The 12,895-nt window shown below is 35.4% G+C and overlaps 1 protein-coding gene and 1 pseudogene across 1 annotated transcript in view; one reads left to right on the top strand and one right to left on the bottom strand.

Annotated features, from left to right (window-relative positions):
- Positions 1 to 12,895, bottom strand: part of STPG2 (sperm tail PG-rich repeat containing 2) — a 325,579-nt gene that overhangs the window by 96,212 nt on the left and 216,472 nt on the right. The window lies entirely within an intron of this gene.
- Positions 8,578 to 10,547, top strand: LOC123848381 (magnesium transporter NIPA2-like; annotated as a pseudogene).

Consider the following 12,895-nt stretch of genomic DNA (forward strand, 5'->3'; position numbering starts at 1 on the left):
CAAAACCGTAAATCACATTGCCATTAAACTTTCTTACAGTAAGGAATAAGACCAAGCTATACTAGGGTACACAAAGCTGAAATTCTGTGCATGAAAATAATTTATTAGACATCTGGTTTATTCAAACATCAGGCCTACTGAAGGTAGAATTAACAGAGCTCCCGGGGCCGGGGGCGGGTGGGGGGAGCAGGGATCCATCCAGCACCTGCTTCACTGCAAATTTCCTGAGGACAAAATTCATGTATTCTGCACTACAGTCTCATCCTAAAGCAACCACAGGTGCTTGATATTGATTAACATGAATAGGAGATGAGAAACTCTACACACTCAACTTGGCAAGTAGCATTAGTGATGCAACTTGCAGAAATATTCTTTGGCACAAGCAATAGCACTGTCTGCAGTGAGAGTCTTTGATAATCAAAGAAAAGAGTATCACTGAATAGAATCTCACAAATAAGAAGGAAAGAAAAATACATGCACTTTTGCCAATGGACTGCTTTACTTTATCAGGAAAAATGTCACAGTGAGATCTATGAAATTAAAGCATTAATTGTTACACTTAACCTGTAATCGGTTCTGAAGTTATTTTGTGGTATTAAAAATCAGAGAAAAAGAAAACCAATTTAACCTAAGTGGAATTTAAGGAAGAAATGCAGGCTTAATATGGAATAGTAGCTGCATTTCTTTGGCTAACATTAAAAAATGACAAACATTTTCAGTCAAATTTTATTTTAAAAATAAAGGCAGCAGATCACCATTACAATTCAAGAACCTAATCTAAATATGCACTTGACAATAAAACATATCTGACTATGGAGTGAAAAAAAGTTTTCCAAAAAACCATCAAATGTATCATCTCCAAATAATAAATCATTTCTGCAGGTCTTTTTTTGAGTGGCATCATAATGAACTGATGATGTATTGCTCTGAATAAAAGTCTGTAGTACAGTAGTATGAATCTTGGGCATTAAGCATAATCAGCTGAATTAAGAAGTCCAAAATCTAATAAGAAATTTGTGTGTGTGTGTGTGGTGTGTGTACATGTGTGAAAGTCTATAAACCAGTGACCCAAAAGCAACTGAGATATCTAACCTGTTCAGTGAGACATTTATTTTAAATCTTCATTCTTTGAAGGCAATTAAAAATTACAATTACAATGGCCCACAAACCAAATTAAAAAACTGTAGAAAGCAGAGATGCCTGGGTGGCTCAGTTGGTTAAGTGTCTGCTTTCGGCTCAGATCATGATCCCAAGGTCCTAGGATCAAGTCCTACATTGGGCTCCTTGCTCAGTGGGAGCCTGCGTCTCCCTATGCCTGCTGATCCCCCTGCTTGTGCGCTCTCTCGCTCGCTCTCTGTATGACAAATAAATAAAATCTTTAAAAAAATGTAGAAAGCAATTAAAACTACATTCAAAGAGCCATTTTTTTCAGTTTGATTTCAGCACTCCAAAGGGAAAACAAACACATCCATCTTTTGATATTGGACAATGCCCCCATCCACCCCATGAGGTCTACTTGCTTCCAAACACATCTCTAATTCAGCCTCTAAATCAGGAAGAAGACACAGAAGAAGCAGTGCCAGAAAACAAACTGACATTAGACAATGTGGCAGAAGGGTTCTGATTACTGAAGACTGCTTTTGAATTCACTTATAACATGGACCCTTCTATGATATCAGCACTGAAACTAAAGCAAATGGTGGAAGAAGGACTGATTGGTACCATATAGCAACATTTTTAGAAAAATGGAAAAAGCAAAAATGTCAGAGAGAAATTACGGGTATTTCCATAAAGTTACACCAAGAGTGCCTGCCTCTCCTTCCACCTCCTCCATTTCTTCTACCTCTGCCACCCCTAAGACAGCAAGACCAACACCTCCACTTCCTCCTCCTCCTTAGCCTACTCAACATGAAAATGATGAGGATGAAGACCTTTCTGATGATCCACTTCCACTTAATGAATAGTAAATAATCATTATGACATATAGTCAACAAACTTATCTGTTGTGCATGTGTGTGTCCTTGTGTGAAAATATAAAAACTGCAAGAACTGGATGAAATGTTTTTGTGTCACCATCATCATCATCAGTGGCTAAGTGTTCACCGTGTAGAACATCATATACAAGACCTGTATGGAAGTGGATAGTTTATCCTTACATAGGCATAAAGTGAGTGATATTTAATATGTAATTAGTAAGATATTAGTTTTCTTACTGTTTTATAACTTTGCTTTCAAAGAATTTTATCACTGTACAGTATGCCTCTCTCATCATTGGAGAAACTGTGTATCAGCATATTATCACAGGTAAGTGGCTTTTTTAAAAAGTAACTATGTGCCCAATACTGTATTTTTTTTTAAGACTTTATTTATTTATTTGACAGAGAGAGAGAAACAGCATGAGAGGGGGGAGGGCCAGAGGGAGAAGCAGACTCCCTGCCGAGCAGGGAGCCCGATGCGGGACTCGATCCAGGGACTCCAGGATCATGACCTGAGCCGAAGACAGTCGCTTAACCAACTGAGCCACCCAGGCGCCCTGTGCCCAATACTGTATTAAGAAAATTATTGTAATACTGTATGCCATGAAAATTTTATAACCATTCATTAGTGACTAGGCTACCATAAAGCAATCATATTGCTGCTTCTTCATTATTAATGCATGAGTCATCAAACCTGTAAATAAATAAAAATTTCCTTTTCACATTATCTTTTCATTTTTGATATTTAGTGTTAATAATACATATAATACCTATAGTATTTTGTATCATATAAGACAATATTGATGTAGGCACTGACAATTCATTTTTGTAAACAGACAACATAAACTTTCAGTATCAATAAATATAGTACAGGTCTGATATGCATTTTTTCTTCCTTATGGGTTTCTTAACATTTTCTTTCCTCTAGCTATAGAAATACAGTATAGAATACATATAACACACAAAATATGTGTTAATTGACTGCTTATGTTATCAGTAAGGCTCCCAGTCAATAGTAAGCTATCAGCAGTTAAGTTTTTGTTGAGTCAAAAGCTATACACAGATTTTCAACTGTGTAGGGTGCTGATGTCCCCAACCTTGAATTGTTCAAGAGTCAATTGCATATCTATTTCCCCTACCTTTGCCAACACTGAATATTATCTTTTTAAAATCTCCTAAATGAGAAAACATTTTCTTATTTAAAAATCTGTATTTCAAAAAAATAAAATAAAATAAAAATAAAAATCTGTATTTCTTTAATTTCAAATGAATTTAAGCATCTTTTCATGTGTTTATTCAATTTCTATGGCTCATTGAGTTCCTCATCTTCCTTCTTTCTTGTTTTGTAAACTCTTCATGTATATTTAGGTAATAGTCTTGGCCTTCATATGCATTTAAAATATTATTCCCAGTTTATAATTTGTCCTCCACCTTCATATATGACATTTGTCTTATGGTTTGGAAATTTTCAGTTTTGTTTTTCTAGTAAGGTGTTTTATAGTAATTTTTATTTAGTTTTCCTATAGAAAAGTGTTAAACTTTTTGAAGTCACATTTTTCTGATGTTTCCTTTACAGTTCCTCTGTTTTATACTTTGTTCCAAAAATCCTCTGGAATCAAAGATTTTTTTAATCCAAATTTTTCTTTAACATTTAAATATTTAATCAATTTAAATTTGTTTTATAGAAAAAATAATCAACTTATATTTCTGTAACTACTTAAAGCTTGTCACTGTCAGAGGATAAAGGTTACCAGTAGAGAATAGAACTCGTCACAGAACACAGCATTGTAGAAAGACCCATCATAAAAGCAAAACATTATAGTCAGGGATAGAGAGAAAATACTCTAATACTCTGCTAGTAGTACTTAGTACTGTACTTTTCCATTTACTCCATAGGTTTAAAGTACTGAAAAATAAACTTAGGGGGTGGTGGAAGATGGCAGGATTTAATCCAGCAGAACTGCTTTAGGTGAAAGCCTACTAGATATTGAAAACTGATCAAAGATATGTGCAAATCAACTTCAAAGGCAGCTGTAGATTAGATGATAAACTATCACTCAATTCAATAGTGAGTAGGGTTAAAAAGAAAGCCACAAATACTAAATGTTGACATATACTAGGCATATACTGGGTTTAGATAGCTTTATTGTGATTTGAGCATGTTTAAACTGTATGGCAGCACGTGAGTTTTATAGAACAGGATGATGAATGTGAAAATCTTTGTTGTGTTATTCTCTATCGTTTTCCATATTTTTGAAATATTTCCTAAACCAAAAATTTAAATGGCATACGAGAAAAAAAATAACAAGAACTAATATAAATTTATTTATTTAGCTAGTTTCAAGATGATAAGGGCCTTATAACGGCAAAGCAAAAACAAAACAAAGAATAAACCCAAAGGAAAAGAACAGTAAAAGTTAAATGTAAAGATTATTGCAAAAAAAATTTAAAGAAAACAATAAATTCCATTAGTAATTAACTAGTAGTAGTAGTATAGTTATTATTGTTAATGGGTTCTTCTCTGTAATACATGAATATCTTAGAAAGTAATAAGAAAAATACAAATTTTACAACACAAAACGGAAAACAAGACATGATTGGTTGATTTTCAAATGAATAAATAAAATTTGTCAATAAATATCAATAATTAATTCATAATCAAAATAATGAAAACTGAATATTTACTGGGAATCAGCCAACAGGGCAACATGGAAGGATCTTGAGCTCTCCTCCCACAAATGCACTAAACATAAAACTACAAACGGAGCAATTCCCTCTCATCCTTTAACAAGGTCCAGAAACTAGCTGAGCGACTCCTACACACTGGATGAATGAGAAAAGACCCACATCAAAATGGTGAGGAAAGGCTGAAACACATTTTCACCCTAAACCCCACTCCTAACACAGCATCAAACAATCAGGAAGGAAACCCCCAACTCCTAGCTACTCCCTGAGGAATGAAAGGCTTGGAACTCCACATGTAGCAGCCCAAATGTTAAAATCTCACCAGAAGAAAGAGCTCCCAAAACACCTAGCTCTAAAAGCCGCCAGGCTTGTGCCCACAAGGTCCATAAGACTATAGCAAACAAAGAAATTCTTAACAGCGGTCTCAAACTCTGGACCACATCTAATCATCAAGGGCTCACCAAAGAGGGAGTAGGGCAAAATTGCCTATCTCCCAGTCTTTTCATGAGAGAGGTTTATTGGACTAAGCTTCTAATTTAGCAGGCATTAGGGGCTGGCTGTGATTCTTCCTCCAAAAACAGGGAAGACAGTGAGTACCACTCCTGCCTTCTCCCTCCAGCCCACTCCAAGTTGCTAGTATAAACATACTTCTGTGGATGTGAGGGTACAAAACATTATTTTGCATTCTTTATTTTGTTATATAACACTAAAAATTGAGGTGAATTGTTTTTTTAAATTATTGTTTTAATATCACTCAAAATAGAAATTGTGTATTTTGAAACTCCTGGCCATTCTATTATCAGATTTCATTATTAAAAATAAAATATGAACTTTAAAAATCTTTGAGTATAAGTCTGATTCCAACCGGTATTTAATTAAAACTAAAATATTTATAAACCATACATTGGATTTACAGAATATGTTTTCAAAACATTTCTAAAGCCTTCATTTTGGCATACTAATGTGATTTCTTTTTCAGAATGAAAGGAAGGTGCTCAATTTTTAATACTCTTAATATCCACATTACTTCTTTACTCTTCTCCCCCTTTCTTCCAAAAGTCAGTAAAAACTGTCTTTGCCTTTCCCTTTTTCCAAGCAACATATTTAATCTAATATTACAAAACATATTGCGCTCTGAAAGGCTTTTAGGCCAAACAATATATTATTATCTAAGATCTATGGAAATTTGATTATTTGAGGCAAATTAAATAATGTTTTCATACTAATCATTTTTAATGTATACCATTAAAATGTAGACAATACAAATTAAAGTTGATGTACAGTGCCACTTAAAAATGCAAGAAAGTTCTAATCAAACAATAGCACAATGTGACATTCTTAAATAGTACCTACAATGTTGCTAAAAAAATCTATTAATACACACTATTTCCTACTCTTGATTTTATGAATGTGCTTTATTCTCTGTTTAATTAAGTATGAAAAATTGTCCCTGCTTTGATTTTTTAAATCAATAAAATTAAATACATTTTCTTCTCAGTATCTGCATTTCATTATCATTTCTGCATTTTCAGCACTCATCTAGTGCAAATGGTGTTGTCGCATTAATCAATGATTACATCATTACTTAATAATGTTCCTAAGCATCAAAAATTTTCATAATATAAATGTACAGTGTTTCTATTCATATATGAAAAGCAGAAGAAAATCAAATTACATTTTAGATAATCAGGGAAATATTAAGCATGAATTGGAATCAAAATACATGCTCCTCATTCTCTCTCTTACATTTAAAACATTTATTAATTTGAACAGATTAATCAAATTATTTCTTAGGGCCATCAAGTAAATTTAGTATGAAAAAAGTTAGGGTCTCACTTTGTGGACTAATGTTTTCTAATGCCACATAACAAATTGCAACAAGCCTAGGGTCTTAAAACAATACCTACTTATTAGCTTACAGTTCTATAGGTCAGAAGTCTGGAGTAGATATGGCTGGATTCTATTCTCAGGGTATCACAAGCCCAAAACCGAGGTGTCAGCCAAGCTGAGCTCTTAACCTGGAAGGTCAGGAGAAGAATCTAGTACCAAGAAAATGCAGGTTGTTAGCAAATTCCCGTACCTTGCAGCTGTAGGTCTGTCTGAATTCCCTACTTCCATGCAGCCTAATAGCTGGGGGCTTCTCTCTGCTCCTAAAGACTATCCACATTCTTTTCATGTGACTATGGCTATCTTCAAAGCAGCAACGACCTATTCAGTCTCTCTCCAATTCTAGTTTCTCTGGCTTCTCCTGCTCCCAGATAGACAAAGTTCTCCACACTTAAGGGCTCATGTGATTACATTGGGTCTACCTAGATAATTCAGAAGAATCTCCCTATTTTAAGCACAGCTGTGTCATATATCATAATTTAATCATGGGAGTGATAATTCATCATATCCACAAATTCCAGGGAGTTGTGTAGAGCCCAGGTAAACTAATTATTTAGTGATCCAGGAAGACAAACAATTTGATGCATTTTTAAACAGACAAGCTGTAGATATTTTAAGGCATTTAAATAGATTTTTTTAAAGTATTTAGATATATTGAAGATTTATTCAGATTAGGGTTTGAACACAGTATGTGAGATGACTAGAACGGGCAACTATTGATTAGCAGTTCAGCCTTTTTTTTTTTCATCTAGAATGTCTTGTCTATGGCTCTAAATTTACAAAACTCCACTTAGAGGCCAAATTCTTATATTTAATCAGTCCCTGCCACATTAGAAAGCAATTTTGTCATCATCTATTATTAGAAGCATAACCCTTAGAAGTATTGACCTGCTCTCCAACACCAAAAAGATAATCACCCAATATTCAGTAATTTCCTCAGAGGATTTCAGATAAATAGAGTTTTTAGTTTCTTTTCATTTCTAATAATAGTTCAAAGCCCTGCAATATTGATCTCTAAATTGTAGGTCATCCTGCCCATAAACAAGATGACTTTGTTTCACATTGCTGCTTATCACTTACAGAGTCAGGACAAGAACCCAGATCTTTCACTTACAATTCAGTGCTCTATAAACCACAACTTCCTCAATAATTTAAAAGCCTTCCTCAATCATTTAAAAGTTCTCTCAACCGGGGCACCAGGGTGGCTCAGATGGTTAAGCGTCTGCATTCCGCTCAGGTCATGATCCCAGGGTCCTGGGATGGAGCCCCACATCGGGCTCCTGACTCAGCGGGGAGCCTGCTTCTCCCTCTCCCTCTCTCTCTGCCTCTCCCCTGCTCATGCTCTGTGTGTGTGTGTGTGTGTGTGTCTCAAATGAATAAATAAAATCTTTTAAAAAAAAAAAAATTCTCTCAACCAACCAGAATAAAATAATTCCTTCTCATTATGCAAACTTACATTATCATGGTGATCTGATTTATTATATCATCAAATATAAGATCTTCTGTCACATGTTCTCTTATGATCATCATATCCTAGAGGATTAAAATAACTTTCCCCAGAAAACTGACTACTATGTATGTTCTTGATTAAATGTTCATAGCTTAAGGGAGATCTAAATCAAAATGTGTGGAACCACATATATACATATATATATATATATGTTGTGGTTTAGTGTGTATATATATATATACATTCAGTCTATATCTCTAAAAAGAGAAGAGAAAAACACCAAAGCAATAGCTAATAAATGCTCCCCCCAGCCAAACACACACACACACACACACACACGAAAACTATAACACAAAACTGCAAACCAAATTAAATATCCTCAATAAAGCTTTTGGAGATTAAAAAAAAATTATAGAATACAGTTTTAAAATAACAGAAATGAACAAAAAATAAAAGAAATAAAAGTTGATTTGACTTACAATAAAAAAAATCTTCAAAACCATCCAAGATATAAGACCAAGCTACAAGGTGACCAGGGAAGAAAAAGTTCACGTAAAATTTCATACGAAGGACGGCCCTTGGTCCCGGCCGCGGCGCGGGTCGCAGGTCGTCCGGGGCAGGTTCTCCTCGGCGCTCCCGCATGGAGGAGGCGGCGCTCACGGCCGCAGACCCGGGTGCTCTCACCTCCTTCTGTACGGCGACGAAGGCGCTGGCCGCGCGAGCTCAAGAGGCGGCGGCCCGCGCGGCCTGTGCGGGCGTGTAAGCGGAGGTGACCAGGGCCAGATAGTGAAGGGGAAGCCGCACGGCCGGCCTCCAACTGGGGCTGGAGCTACTCTGCCAGGGTTTAAAACTTTAAATGAGAGTAAAGAGTATTTACAAGGAAATGAAAGTGAGTAAGTCATCTCTAACTGCTTCCAGACTTTTTTTCATAAGAGAGACCATATTAAACTTACATATTTGAAGATTGCATAATCCTGCCTGCAGCACCAGTGGTTTCTCTGTTTTGTGATCAGTGGGACTCACAAGAACTTATTCAGTAACAAATGAAACGATCCAGGGGCGTGGAAAATAGGACTTTCACATTGGTCTGGGATTGGCTATGAGCTCCAGCATTTTCATTGGCGGGAGTTTCATTTTGAAAAAAAAAGGTCTTCTGCGACTTGCCAGGAAGCTCCATGAGAGCAGGTCAAGGTGGCCATGCATATCTTAAAGAATGGTTGTGGTGGGCTGGATTGCTATCATTGGGAGCAGGTGAGGTGGCCAACTTTGCTGCCACCCTAGTGACTCCATTAGGAGTTCTCAGCGTCCTAGGAAGTGCCATTCTTTCTTCATACCTCCTAAATGAGAGACTTAATCTTCATGGGAAAATTGGATGTTTGCTAAGTATTCTAGGATCTACAGTTATGGTCCTTCATGCTCCAAAAGAAGAGGAAATTGAGACTTTAAATGAAATGTCCCACAAGCTAGGAGATCCAGGTTTTGTGGTCTTTGCAACACTTGTGGTCATTGTCTCATTGATACTAATCTTCGTGGTGGGACCTCGCCATGGACAGACAAACATTCTTGCGTACATAACAATCTGCTCTGTAATTGGAGCGTTTTCAGTCTCCTGTGTTAAGGGCCTGGGCATTGCTATCAAAGAGCTGTTTGCTGGAAAGCCTCTGCTGGGATATCCCCTGGCCTGGATTCTGCTGCTGAGCCTTATAGTCTGTGTGTGCACACAGATTAATTGCCTGAACAGGGCCCTGGATATATTCAACACTTCATTGTGAGTCCAATATATTATGTATTCTTTACAACATCAGTTTTAACTTGTTCAGCTATTCTTTTTAAGGAGTGGCAAGATATGCCTGTTGATGATGTCATTGGTACTTTGAGTGGCTTCTTTACAATCATTGTGGGAATATCTTGTTGCATGCCTTTAAAGACGTCAGCTTTAGTCTGGCAAGTCTCCCTGTGTCTTTTCGAAAAGACGAAAAAGCAATGAATGGCAATCTCTCTAACATGTATGAAGTTCTTAATAATAATGAAGAAAGTTTAACCTGTGGAACTGAACAACACAGTGGTGAAAATATCTCCCGAAGAAATGGAAATCTCACAGCTTTTTAAGAAAAATGTAATTAAAAGGTTAATCTATAATTGTGTTATAAAGTGAACTTGAATATCAGAATGTGTCTGAAAAAGCATTGTTCTCAAAAAAAATGTTCTCTGGAGACAATCTTTTTTAAAGTTTCACAGATTTGGACCAAGAAATTACTTTTCTTATATTTACATGATGGTAGTTCACTAAAATGACCTCAGTACCTGGCCAATTTCTATTAACATCGTATTATTATAGAGGTATTTTAAATTTTTCCTTCACTGAAATCTAAATGCACTGACAGTTTTAAGTCTATGAAAATCTTTATTTTTTCATTGGTGATGAAAATCTGAAATGTACATTTGTCATCCCCACTCCATCAATCCCTGACCATTTGAAGGCTTTTTGATTTAAAAAGGAACAAAATTTTCCTAATACATTATCCTGTGATTTACCTTACCTATAAAAATGACTCCTGTTTGATGAATTATTTTAATTTTGAGATGTTAGTTTAAGAGAATCCTGTTATTAAATGAAGAAAAACTCAATTTACCAAACAAAAAAGGGTAGGAAGCTGCCCGATGGGAGATGTTTCTCACACTGTGACTTATCACCACACATTTGATGGTCTTCGTATTCCTTGATGGCACCTTGCTAAACCAGCTCATCTGAGTCTGTCAGGCTGTAGCCTGACTGGTTTCATTCTTCACTTACTCTAATCCCTTGATACCTGGAATCTTTTTTTTTTTTTTAATATTTTATTTATTTATTTGAGAGAGAGAAACAGCATGAGAGGGGATAGGGTCAGAGGGAGAAGCAGGCTCCCCCCCGAGCCAGGAGCCCGATGTGGGACTTGATCCCAGGACTCCGGGATCATGACCTGAGCTGAAGGCAGTCGCTTAACCAACTGAACCACCCAGGCGCCCGATACCTGGAATCTTGATTTACCATTTTACATCAACTCTTGTACTTTTCAGTATATTTTCATAATGAGTTATATTGTCATTTAGATCTTCTAACAACTCTGGGAAATAAAGTCCAAAGACTAATTTCTTAAATTTAGCTCATGTTATAATAAAAAGACAAATTGGAACAACAACAAAAAAAAAATTTCATAAGAAGTATTGGCAAAAATCAAGGAAAACAAAGAATAAGAATATAAGATAAAGAAGTGAAGAGTCAGAGAAAAAGTGGTTTGAAATGGAAGACAGGCAGAGGAGATCGAATGTATGTATAAATGGTGTCCCTAAAGATTAAAAAATCAATGGAACTGTCAAAAATCCAGAAACAGCAAAATTAAAACCACTAAATCAAGGAATAGTATTAGTAAGAGTTTAAGACATATAAAAACAGTTGCAAACTGGGTGCCTCCAACAATAAAAACTGAAATAAGGCTCAGAGGCATGATGTTACAGGATGCTTATAAAGTGAAAATGAGGAAGCTGTTAACCTTTACAATGATTGGTAATACAATGCAGATTTCTAGAAGGCAGGGAATGGGTTAAAAGTGATTATCTCATACCATTTTCAGGAATATTACTTCAGTTTCTTTTATGATTGTCATAGGTAATTACAAGAAATAACCTAAGTTAAGTTTCACTTATATTCATGAAATAAGATAGATTTAATTTGTTTACATGGCTTAAAGAATTTTTTCTACTCAGGGAATTCTTAAATACAGTTTCTATTTTGTATTTAACTTTAATAGAATGAACTAATATTTAAAGCAATAATGAAGGACAAATTTTTGTAAGTTAAAAAAATCTATTTGAATATACATATTGAAAGAAACCAATTTATATGTAGGAAAACTGAAACTGAAATGTTCAATTCTGGAAATATGCCAGTAAATCTATTGGAATTTAATTTTTGTTAAATATTCAAGACCTCTAAGCAAAAGATAAAAAAAACTTACAAAGGCAATAAAATTAGGCAGGCTGCAGACTTCTCAAAAATATAACAAGACTATTATTTTTTTAATTTAAATTCAAATTAGTTAACATATAGTATATTATTAGTTTCAGGGGTAGAATTTAGTGATTCATGAGTTGCATATAACTAAGTATATTATTAGTTTCAGGGGTAGAATTTAGTGATTCATGAGTTGCTCATTATATCAAGTGCCCTCCTTAATGCCCATCACCCACCCACCTCCCCTCCAGCAACCCTCTGTTCCTATTGTCAAGAGTTTCTTATGGTTTGCCTTTCTCTCTGTTATTATCTTATTCTATTTTTACTTCCCTTACCGTATGTTCATCTGTTTTGTTTCTTAAATTCTACATATGAGGGAAATCATGGTTATTTCATGGTATTTATGGTATCTGTCTTTCTCTGACTCACTTATTTCACTTAGCATAATACACTCTAGCTCCAACTATGTCATTGTAAATGGCAAGATTTTATTCTTTTTGATGGCTGAGTAATATTCTATTGTGTGTGTATATATATATATATATATATATATATATATATATATATATATACCACATCTTTATCCATTCATTCATCTATAGACATCTGTGCTCTCTCCATAGTTTGGCTTCAGTGGACACTGCTGCTATAAACATTATGGTGAAGGTGCCCCTTCGAATCACTATATTTGTAACCTTTGGATAAATACCTAGTAGTGCAATTGCTGGATTGTAGAGTAATTCTATTTTTAACTTTCTGAGGAAACTCCATACTGATTTCCAGAGTGGCTGCTCCAGTTTGCATTCCCACCAACAGTGTAAGAGGGTACCCCTTTCTCCTCATCCTCACCAACATCTGTTGTTTCCTGAGTTATTGCTTTTAGCCATCCTGAGCAGTGTGAGGTAG

Source organism: Mirounga angustirostris, unplaced genomic scaffold (assembly GCF_029215605.1).
Source record: "Mirounga angustirostris isolate CCGP_5_RB_7025 unplaced genomic scaffold, mMirAng1.0.hap1 SCAF_2, whole genome shotgun sequence".
NCBI classification, from domain to species: domain Eukaryota; kingdom Metazoa; phylum Chordata; class Mammalia; order Carnivora; family Phocidae; genus Mirounga; species Mirounga angustirostris.